At 49.4% G+C, this 12,277-nt stretch overlaps 1 pseudogene; it reads right to left on the minus strand.

Moving 5' to 3' along the window:
• Positions 1-10,008, minus strand: part of LOC140717850 (uncharacterized) — a 43,497-nt pseudogene extending 33,489 nt beyond the window's left edge.
• Between the last annotated feature and the right edge of the window lie 2,269 nt (positions 10,009-12,277).

Below are 12,277 nucleotides of genomic sequence, written 5' to 3' on the forward strand. Positions count from 1 at the left end.
AGGTTTACTGTTGACTGGTGGTCTTCCCAGTATTTCTTCGCAGGCTCCTACAGTGGCCTACTTGAAGGTAATCCAGGTGTGTTCCGCTGTTCTTTCAACTTGTTCCTCTATTTGAAGCGCCCCAAAGCGGTTTTGCAAGGCGATGTGGAAATCTTTCTTGTTCTCTTCCGTCTGTAGTTTTCTAACATCAAACTTTATTCGCGTGTTCTGTTGCTTCTTCTTGGCTGACAGCTTCATATTCAGCTTTGCAACAACCAAATGGCGATCAGATCCAATATCTGCTCCTCTTTTGACTCTCACATCTTGCAATGAACTTCTCCAGCGCTGGCGGACTATGACGTGATCAATCTGGTTCTCTGTTTGATGGTCAGGAGAGACCCAGGTTATCTTGTGGCAGCGTCGGTGGGGAAAGAGAGTATCTCCAATGGTCAGTTCGTTGAAGGCACAGAAGTCGGTAAGGAGTTCTCCATTTTCATTCATATTCACTAAACCATTCTGGCCCATCTATCTCTCCCTGCCAGTGTTATCGCTGCCTACTTTGGCATTCAGATCTCCCATGACGATCAACATATCTTGGTTAAGTACCTCTCCAACTACTGCTTGAAGCTGGGTGTTGAAGAGATCTTTTTCTTCTTCCTCTGAGTTGTTAGTTGGGGCGTAGCACAGGATAATGGATACCTTCTGGAATCTGGACTCGAACCTGGCTGTGATGATACGGTCGGACACTGGTTCCCATTCTATCAAACTTCTGGCTTCTTCTTTGGACAAAATCAGGACCACACCAGCCTCATACGGGTCTTCCTCTTTTTCTTTGCTGGAATAGAGCAGGGTTTCTCCCGTCTGTAGTTTGGTCTCACCAGAAGTATTCCACCTTGCTTCGCACATGCCCAGGAGTGTGAGGTGGTATCGGTTCATTTCCTTCACTGCCTGTGCGCACCTACCTGTCTCCCAAAGCGATCTCACATTCCATGTTCCGATTAGGGTAGATTTCTTCTGTGAGAGCAGCTTTGGAACCTCCAATATGGTTTTCCTCGGGTGAAGGAGGGTTGTCAGCCCTGCAGCTTCCTGATGGGTTTGGTTGCAGCGCATCATCAGCATCCTGAATGGGGCCCCGCTTTTCCCGAGATCTGGGTTAGTGGTTGACAATCTGTTGACGGTTTCTGTAACAATTGTTTGTTTTACGTGAACGGGTTGTTAGCCCATTGCACAACCCCCAACCTGGAGGACCAGCGGTTTTCTGTCGGGGTCACCTTCCCGTAGGCGATGACATTTCCATGCTAACAATGGCATTTCCATGCTAACGAGCTCCATTTGCCCGGGTTTGAAATAAGAGTTTACCCTCTCCTAGATAGGCTGCCATCCAAAGCTAACGAGTCCTATCTACCCGGGTCTGGAATCGGAGTTCCTTCTCCTAGGCTATGTTGGTTCACGGCACCTTCTTCCATATTATCCGGTGCACCGCTCACACGAGGGATCCCCCATCCACCACCCAGGGGACGCGCCTCAACGCCGTATAGCCCCAGCGTGAGGGTTTTATTTATTTTCTCAGTATGATAACTGTGCAGTACAATTCATGACATCCTGTATAAACATCACGAACTTCATTTTATGAACAAATAAAGTGTCTTTAGTAATAGAACTTTAGTAATGCGACATATAGCCACTGAATTCACATTCTGTTCTCCAACTGGTACTCTATGATCAACATTTGGTTTAACTTTTTGCAAACCTCTGCAGAAGACACACCTAATTGTACTTTCAAACAGCACACACAAAATGCTGGTGGAACACAGCAGGCCAGGCAACATCCATAGGGAGAAGCACTGTCGAAGTTTCGGGCCGAGACCCTTCATCAGGACTAACCAAAAGGAAAGATAGTAAGAGATTTGAAAGTATTGGGGGGAGGCGGAAATGCAATATGATAGGAGGAGAAGACCGGAGGGGTTAGGATGAAGCTAAGAGCTGGAAAGGTGATTGGCGAAAGTGATACAGAGCTGGAGAAGGGAAAGGATCATGAGACGGGAGGCCTCGGGTGAAAGAAAGGGGGGTGGAAGCACCAGAGGGAGATGGAGAACAGGTAAAGTGATGGGCAGAGTGAGAGAAAAAACAAACAAACTACGAAATATATCAGGGATGGGGTAGGAAAGGGAGGAGGGGCATTAACGGAAGTTAGAGATGTCAATGTTCATGCCATCATGTTGGAGGCTACCCAGCCGGTATATAAGGTGTTGTTCCTCCAACCTGAGTTTGGATTCATTTGGACAGTAGCGGAGGCCATGGATAGACATATCAGAATGGGAATGGGACATAGAATTAAAATGTTTTGCCACTGGCGGATCCTGCTTTCTCTGGCGGACCGAGCGTAGGTGTTCAGCGAAACGGTCTCCCAGTCTCCCAGTCTGCGTCGGGTCACACCGATATATAAAAGGCCACACCGGGAGCACCGGACGCAGTATACAACACCAGCCGACTCACAGGTGAAGTGTCGCCTCCCCTGGAAGGACTGTCTGGGGCCCTGAATGGTGGTGAGGGAGGAAGTGTAAGGGCAGGTGTAGCACTTGCTCCGCATAAGGGAGTCGCGTAGGGAGCGATCCCTGCGGAAAGCGGAAAGCAGAAAGGGGGGGGGGGAGGGATAGATGTGCTTGGTAGTGGGAACCCGTTTGACGTGGCGGAAGTTACAGTGGACCTGGAGGTTGGTGGGGTGGTAGGTGAGGACAAGGGGAACCCTATCCCGAGTGGGTTGGCGGACGGATGGGGTGAGGGCAGATGTGCGGGAAATGGGAGAGATGCGTTTGAGTGCAGAGTTGATGGTGGAAGAAGGGAAGCCCGTTTGTATAAAAAAAAGGAAGAGATCTCCTTCGTCCTGGACTGAAAAGCCTCATCCTGACAGCACATGAGGAGTAGAAGGAGGAATTGTGAGAAGGGGATAGCATTTTTGCAAGAGACAGGGTGGGAAGAGGAATAGTCCAGGTAGCTGTGAGCTCGTTGACATCATTACCTTTGCCTCCAACTTTCACCCTGCCCTCAAATTTACCTGGTCCATTTCTGACACATCACTCCCCTTTCTTGATCTTTCTGCCTCCATCTCTGGAGACGGCATATCTACTGATATCTACTATAAGCCTACAGACTCTCACAGTGCCGAATGACATAATACTGTTCCTATGTCTGATGATAGAATGGAGGATCAAACTCCATGGGCCGAAAGACATAATACTGTTCCTTTGTCTGATGATAGAATGGAGGAGCAGACTCTATGGGCCGAATGACATAATACTGTTCCTATGTCTGATGATAGAATGGAGGAGCAGACTCCATGGGCCGAATGACATAATACTGTTCCTATGTCTGACGATAGAATGGAGGATCAGACTCCATGGGCCGAATGACATAATACTGTTCCTATGTCTGATGATAGAATGGGGGAGACACCATGGGCCGAATGACATAATACTGTTCCTATGTCTGATGATAGAATGGAGGAGCAGACTCCATGGACCGAATGACATAATACTGTTCCTATGTCTGATGATAGAATGGGGGAGACACCATGGGCCGAATGACATAATACTGTCCCTATGTCTGATGATAGAATGGGGGAGACACCATGGTCCGAATGACATAATACTGTTCCTGTGTCTGATGATAGAATGGAGGATCAGACTCCATGGGCCGAATGACACAATACTGTTCCTATGTCTGATGCTGTTATACACTGATAGCATTGATTCTGACATATGAATATGGATCACTGTGTCCAATTGATCAAAGAACATTTAATCAAATTAATCAACTGCTGTATTCAAACTGCATGAATAATACTTCGAAGTAAACTGTGCACTAAACCTCTACACGATACCAGAGGCTGAGAGTTACAGATTGAACCCCACACTCTCACACTATACCAGAGAGTGACAGGTACAGAATGAAATCCACACTCTCACACTGTACGAGAGAGTGACAGGTACATAAAGAATCCCACACTCTCACACTATACCAGAGACTGACAGGTACAGAATGAACCCCACACTCTCACACTGTACCAGAGACAGACAGGTACAGAATGAACTCCACACTCTCACACTGTACCAGAGGCTGACAGGTACAGAATGAACCCCACACTCTCACACTGTATCAGAGACTGACAGGTACAGAATGAACCCAACATTCACGCATTGTACAAAAGACCGACAGCTACAGATTGAACCACGCACCGTCACACTGTACCAGCAACTAACAGTTACAAATTGAACGCTACACTGTCACACTGTACCAGAGACTGGCAGTTACTGTTTGAACTTCACACTCTCAGACTGTAGCAGAATCTGACACAGCGAGAATGAAACCACATTCTCACACTGTACTGAATGAGCCACAGACTAATATACTGTACCAGAAATTGACAGGTGCAGATTGAATTCTACACTCTCACACTCTATCAGAGACTGACAGGTACAGATTGAACCCCACATTCTCACACTGTACCAGAGACTGACAGGTACAGTATGAACCTTACTATCACAACCACGGATTCGGCAGTGCAGTAGATACGACAATTGTGCTTGTGAATTTACAATTGTCAGATAATTATTATTTGATCATGATATAATTTAACTCCATACTTGTCGTCGTAGTGCTTGTCGAGAGTTGGACAGAGCACAGCAACGCTGCAACGCTTTACTCCGGGTTTGCTTTCGGCATTTTCCCTGATATATTGGACTTTCAAGTCAACTGACTTTGAAAACTAGCGATATTCTTTTCATGTTTAGATTTTTTTCAGCCGCAGTGTAGGCTTTGGTTCCTATTTGGGAGTTTTAGTTTATGGCCCTATTTGGCCTAGCGTTTATTGTTTATTTAAAATGCAAACACGAGGAAATCTGCAGATGCTGGAAGTTCAAGCAACACACACAAAATGCTCGTGGAACGCAGCAGGTCAGGCAGCATCTATAGGGAGAAGATCTGACGAAGCATCTCGGAACGAAACGTCGACAGCGCTTCTCCCTATAGATGCTGCCTGACCTGCTGCGTTCCACAAGCATTGTGTGTGTGTGTGTGTGTGTTTATTGTTTATTTTCCCTTTAACACTGTTCGCAATAAGGTTTGTGAACTATCGACCTGCTTCAGTGTCCCTTACTCCGCACCAGGTCCATAGTCGAACCTGGTAACAATAAGACTCGACCACACAGAAAGATGGAAGCATCACAGAAAGGGCAGCTGAACTTCGCCGTGAGACAAGCTACAGGCAATGGAATCTGTTCTCATTGAAGTTACAGATGCAATGAGGCGGATACGTCGTGACGTCAAGCCCAGACTCACTTGGAGGAACAGACATCGTCTTCAGCCGCAACTGTTCAGGAGCTCACCACAGATAATCGGACACGGGTGTCTGCGATTTTCGCACTCACGGTCGCCGTCCACGAACTTACCGTGAACAGCCAGCATCAGCTGACAGCTATTAACGTTGTCGGCAGCACAATTAAGCAGCTCAGGACGCCTCAGTTCCCCCTCCCAGCATCTCGCAGGTCCTCCTTTTCTGCTGCCTGGACAATCTCTGCTACTAACGCTGTCGCTTTCGCGCCTGGAGCAAATCCTACTCCAACGACCGTTTAGGAACCGAGTATTCCACCACCAGGCAGGTATTCTGGTGATCCCGATGGTTGCGGTAATTTTATTACCCAATGCGAGCTGACATTCCAAGCCCAGCCTGGTCGTTTTGGTGATGATGCGCGAAAATTGGCGTCATTCTTCTTGACGGACCTCCACTCAGTCTGATCAACGCTTTTCGGGAGCAAGGATACCCCGGAGCCCAGTCGTTCCGACATTTCGTGACGGAGTTAAAGGGGGTTTTTGATCCTCCAGAACGGGGTCAGGAGGCAGCCCACCGATTCTTCGACCTACGTAAGGCAGAGGAACGGTGAGAGCCTATTCAGTCAAATTCCGTAACATTGCAGCAGAGACGGGTTGAAATGAGGGATTTCTCATCACTGCTTTCCAGCGTTGACTAAACGCAGGGGTTCGTCATGAGATCGCCGTCCGAGTGAGCAGGATAGTCTGGGTGATCTGAATAAATCTGGCTATTCGAGTTGACGACAGGGTGACTGAGTGGCGCAGAGTAAGAATGTTTCAAACTTCCTGATCTATGTCTTTCCTCGCCCTCTCCCCCTCCCTCACCACCCAGCACCCAGCCCACAGAGGAGCCTATGCAAGTGGGGCGCATGCGCCTGTCTCAGGAGGAAAGAGAGCGGCGGCGGAGATCGGGTTCCTGCTTTTACTGTGGTGATCCAGGGCATTTCCGGGCGACATGTTCCAAGCATTCAGTAAGAGAGAATACCGTCAGCGGGGAGGGGAATCCTGACGAATCGGTTATCCCTTCCGTAATGGTCGCAGCTTCCTTGTCGTAGAGGTCTCAGACCTATGAGTTTAAGGCGTTCATCGACTCTAATGCAGCCAGGAATCTCATGGAGATCCCTCTTGCTCAAAGATAGGGAGTTCCCACTCAGGAATTCAGAGAAAATTTCAATATCAAGGCGCCGGGAACCGGTGAGATGCACCTTTCCATCCAAACTCCCAACTGTTGTCCAAGGCAACCATCATGAAGAAACAGATTTCTATCTGGTTAATTCACTTGATCTGTCAATAGTACTTGGTCTCCTCTCGTTAGCCCGACATAACCTACGGATCGATTGGTCTCTGAAGGTACTCCAAGAGTAGGGACCGGTATACCTGTCTACCAGTCTGGGTCTAGCTCAAGCTCCGTTCCATGAATCCTCTCCTGTGTCAGTTAAGGATGTGGACTGTCCGGGATTCCGGCTGAAAACCCGGACCTCCTTGACGTTTTCAGTAAAATAAAGGCCACTACCCTGCCCCTACACCGACCATACGACTGTGCCATAGACCTGCTACCTGGCATTAATCCTCCCCGGAGCCGCCTCCTTTCCCTCTTTCGTCCTGAAACGGTGGCCATGGAGAAATATATTAAGGAGGCATTGAGCATGGGGGTTATCTGTCCGTCAACTTCGCCAGCAGGAGCATGCTTCTTTTTTTGTGAACAAGAAAGATGGTAAGCTCCACCCCTGCATCGATATCGTCCCCTGAACAACATCTCTGAAGAATCGTTACCCCCTTCCCTTGATGGCGTCTGCGTTTGAACATCTCCGGAGAGCAACCATATTTTCCAAAACTGATCTGCGCAATGCTTATACTCTGATTAGAAAAAGAGAAGGGGATGAGTGGAAAACGGCTTTTAGCTCCTCTAATCGCCACTATTAATACCTGGTGATGCCTTTTGGTCTGCCCAACGCCCCCGCTGTATGCCAGGCCTTGGTTAACGATGTGCTTAGGGACTTGTTGAACCAGTTTGTGTTTGCGTATTTAGATGACATCCTTATCTATTCCCGCTGTCATCAGGAGCACGTCCAGCATGACCGGAGAGTACTCAGACACCTTCTTGAAAACGACCTGTATGCCAAACCTGAAAACTGTGAAATCCATAAAGACCAGGTGTCGTTTTGGGGCTATATACCTACCACATCCAGTGTTCAAATGGACCCTAGTAAAGTTCAGGCAGTTCCAAATCATCTGCAGTCAAACAGGTATGGCGCTTCATGGGGTTTGCGAACTTTCCCTATTGCTGCTCCAATTCTTGCACTCAGCAAGAAGATCTCGGCATGATTCCACTGGACGGACGATGCCGACCCAGCATTTTGAGCGCTAAAGCGACGTTTCACCACTGCCCCGGTGCTGGAACACCCAGACCCATCTCAACCATTCATTGCCGACGTTGATGCATCCGATGTAGGCATTGGATCTGTCCTCGCTCAGCGCTCGTAGGCGGATTGCCGGCTGCACCCTTGTGCCTTTCTTTCCCTTCACCCGACTCCGACCGAGAGGAATTACGACGTTGGGAACCGGGAGCTTCTGGCCATCAAGGAAGCCCAGGAAGAACGGCGACACTGGCTGAAGGGGGCAGAGCATCCATTCTTGGTCTGGACAGATCACAAGAACCTCCTCTATATTCACATGATAAGAGACTCAACTCTCGTCAATCCCGGCGGGCTCTCTTCACACGTTTCAATTTCATCCTCACGTATCGTCCCCACAGCAAAAATACAAAGGTCGACGCTTTCTCCCGGCAGTTTGACGGATCCTAGGACAGTGTCGATCCAGGGCCCATTCTTCCTACCTCGTATCGCTGCTCCATTGATCTGGGGAATGGAGGCAGAGGTGAGGGCCACCCAACAATCAGATCCAGGCTCGGATGGGAAACGTCCCAACCGGCTGTTTATCCCTGCTGCGGTACGTTCCAAAGTGTTGGAATGGGATCACTTCTCCCGTTTGGCTGGATATCCGGGAATTCAACGGGTTCAGGATTTTGTAAAGAGACAATTTCGGTGGCCATCTATGTTCCAGGATGTCCATGACTTTGTACCTGCCTGTGCCACCTGCGCTTGGAACAAGACATCACGGCAGTGTCCTGCAGGCATGTTATGTCCACTGCCTGTGCCCCACCGCACCTGATCCCACCTCTCAGTATACTTAATCACAGGTCTGCCCTCGTGTATTGGAAATACACTATCCTGGTCACTGTGGATCGATTTTCCAAGTCTGCCCACTTCATTGCTCTCCGCAAGCTCCCATCGGCTCATGCGACTGCAACACTCATGGCTCAACATGTGTTCAGGCTCCATGGCTTCCCTCAAGACATAGTGTCTCATCGTGGACTTGTCATGGTCCGGATCGGTTCCCCTTTAAATTTCGTTAGGTTGCGATCCGGACCATTGACGCCTTGTTCCCTTTTAATTTCGTTTCACGCGTCCCTTGAGTTTTGCAATCAAGGTAATCTACCTTCGACACGAACCGGCAGCTTTTAAGCCCCTGGCATTAGCCTTTCGGGGCGAGAGTGTGAAGGAAGCCTTCGCAAGTCGCCACCGCCGCTGCTACAACAAGCCAAGAGTGATCCAGCCCGCATCGGAGTACCAGCAATTCATCTTCCGTCGCCAGAGTGGGTCCGGGCAAGTTTAATCTACCAGGGGTGAGTGGAAGGCGGTCGTGAGTCGACGTTTATACCCCTTATCTATGTCTACCCCCAAAGAAGAGCACCGGCTCTGTGCCTGAGCTGAAGGCGGAGTCACGGCTCGATGTCATGCCCCTTGTCCCTGTCAACCCCCCGAAGAAGAGTCCCGGGTCGGTGCCTGAGCTGAAGGCGGAGTCCTGACTCGACGATTATACCCCTTGTCCGTGTCTACCCTTCGAATAGTCCCGGCTCTGTGCCTGAGCTGAAGGCAGAGTCCTGACTTGATGTTCATGCCCCTTGTCCATGTCAACCCTTCGAAGAAGTCCCGGCTCGGTGCCTGAGTGGAAGGGGATGTCCTGACTCGATGTTCCTGCCCGTTATCTGCGTCTATCCCTCGAAGAGTCCCGGCTCGATGCCTGATCTGAAGCAGGAGTCCTGGTTCCAGACTCCTTGTCCTGTGTTTTGGTGTCCTCCTGTCTGGCTGCAGTGCTCCATGGTATCCAAGTGTCTGGCGGCGGTGAATCAAGGTCCCAGGGTCCAATTCCAAGGGGCGTGGCGGTCCCAGTCCCCTGGGTCCAAGTCCACGGTCCGCGAGTTTCCCATTTCCCTGTTTCCAAGTCCCAGGTCCGCGGCGATCCAAGTCCCTAGTCCCCTAGTCCAAGGTTCGTGTTCCTCTTTGTCCTCGATTTCCCAATCTTCTGTGTAGCGAGTAATAAACGCTATTTTATTATACCTAAGAAAGACGTGTTTGTATCCTGCTTGTGGGTCCTCTCCCAGCACCCTTGTCCCCGCCTCGTGACAGGACCACAATTCACTTCCCGCTTTTGGAAGGCTTTCTGCTCTCTCGCAGCTGCCACGGCCAGCCTCTCACCTGGCTTCCGCCCGCCATCTAATGGCTAGACTGAGAGAGTGAACCAGGAGCTGGAGACAAACCTGCGCTCTCCTGCTTCTTTCAACCCTACGTCCTGGAGCTCCCAACTGGTTTGAACAGCCATCGCCCACAATAACCTCCAGTCGTCCTTCACCGGTATGTCTTCCTTTGAATACCAGAAAATGCCAGAAGGGATTCCAGCCCCCGCTCTTCCCTGATTAGCAAATCGACGTCGGAGTTCCTGCTGCTGAACTGCTGATCCAGTGCTACAAGCGCACCTGGAGATGAGCCATGGCTTCTCTGCTGCGCGCCCGGAAGCAGCATTCCCGGCAGGCTGATCGGCTCCGTCGAGAGGTAAGGCAATTCAAGCCAGGAAAGGAGGTCTGCTTGGCATCAAAGGATCTTCCCCTGATAGTCGAGAACCGGAAACTGGCACCGCGCTATGTGGGACCGTTTGTAGTGGATTCTCTACACTGCCAAGAGTCGTACCATTAATACTATACTCTGTCGTCATATTTGACCTACCAAAATGAACCACATAGCACTTATCTGGTTTGAACTCCATCTCCCACTTCTCGGCCCAGTTTTGCATCCTATCGCGCAACACACACAAAATGCTGGTGAAACGCAACAGGCGAGGCAGCATCTATAAGGAGAAACACTTTCGTTGTTTCTGGCCGAGACCTTTCGTCAGGACTAACTGAAAAGAAAGATAGTAAGAGATTTGAAAGTAGTAGGTACAGGAGTAAATGTGAAATGATAGGAGAAGACCGGAGGGGGTGGGGTGAAGCTAAGAGCTGGAAAGTTGTTTGGCAAAAGGGATACAGGGCTGGAGAAGGGAAAGGATCATGGGACGGGAGGCCTAGGGAGAACGAAAGGGGGAGGGGAGCATCAGAGGGAGATGGAGAACAGGCGTAGTGATGAGCAGAAAGAGAGAAAAGTGGGGGGGGGGGAATCTAAATATATCAGGGATGGGGTAAAAAGGGGAAGAGGGGCATTAACGGAATTTAGTGAAGTCAATTTTCATGCCATCGGGTTGGAGGCTACCCAGACGGTATATAGTGTGTTGTTCCTCCAACCTGAGTGTGGCTTCATCTTGACAGTAGAGGAGGCCATGGATAGACATATCAGAATGGGAATGGGACGTGGAATTAAAATGTGTGGCCACTGGGTTCCTGCTTTCTCTGGCAGTCAGAGCGTAGGTGTTCAGCGAAACTGTCTCCCAGTCTGCGTCGGGTCTCACCAATATATAAAAGGCCACACCGGGAGCACCGGATGCAGTATACCACACCAGCCGACTCACAGGTGAAGTGTCGGCCCTGAAAGGTGGTAAGGGAGGAAGTGTAAGGGCAGGTGTAGCATTTGTTCCGCTTACAAGGATAAGCGCCAGGAGGGAGATCGGTAGGAATGTATTTGGGTACGAATGGACAAGGGAGACGCGTAGGGAGCTAACTCTGCAGAATCCCTCCTATCTACACAATGTCCATATCCCTCTTTTCATATTAAAGTACAGTATCTATTTAAACGTCTATTAAAAGCCTGCAATGCTTTTGCCTCTGGCAACATAGCAGACAGCGCAATCTGGCATCCATCACTCTCTAAGTAAAACACTTATATCTCACACCTCCTTCGAATCTACCCCCTTTTCACCCTCAGTGCATGCCCTCTGGTAGTAGACATTTCTACCCCGGGAAAGGATACTTTATGTCCACTCGATCTGTGCCTCGCAAAATCTCATAAACCTGAAGGTGAACTTGCAGGCAAAGTCGTTGGTGTGGAAGCAAATGCAGTGTTAGCAATCATTTCAAGAGTTCTAGAATACAGGAGCAGGGATGTGATGCTAAGGATTTATAAGGCACTGGAGAGGGATCCCCTTGAGTATTGTGAACAGTTTAGGGTCCTCGTCTAAGAAAAATTTTGCTGGCACTGGACAGGGTTCAGAGGAGGTTCACAAGGATGATTCTAGGAATTAAAGTGTGATCATATGAGGAGCCTTTGGTAGTTCTGGGACTGTATTCTCGGGAGATTAGAAGAATGAGGGAGGATCTCATTGAAGCTTCGCGAATGTTGAAAGACATCGACAGAGTAGATGTGGAAAGGTTGTTTCTCTTAGAGGGGGAGTCTCTGACAAGGGAGCACAGTCACGCCATAGAGGATCACCCGTTTAAAATGCAGATGCGGAACATTCTCTTTCTGCAGAGGGAGGTGAACTTGTGGAATTTATTACCACAGGCAGCTTTGGATGCTAGGATGTTGAATGCATTTAAGACAGACCTTGATAGGCTCTTGTTGAGATACGGCATTAAAGGTTATGGAGAGGATGGGGAGTGGGGTTAAGGAGGGGAAAAAGGTTCAGCCATCATTGAATGGCGGAGTAAACTCGACGGGCCAAT

Source organism: Hemitrygon akajei, chromosome 28 (assembly GCF_048418815.1).
Source record: "Hemitrygon akajei chromosome 28, sHemAka1.3, whole genome shotgun sequence".
NCBI lineage: Eukaryota > Metazoa > Chordata > Chondrichthyes > Myliobatiformes > Dasyatidae > Hemitrygon > Hemitrygon akajei.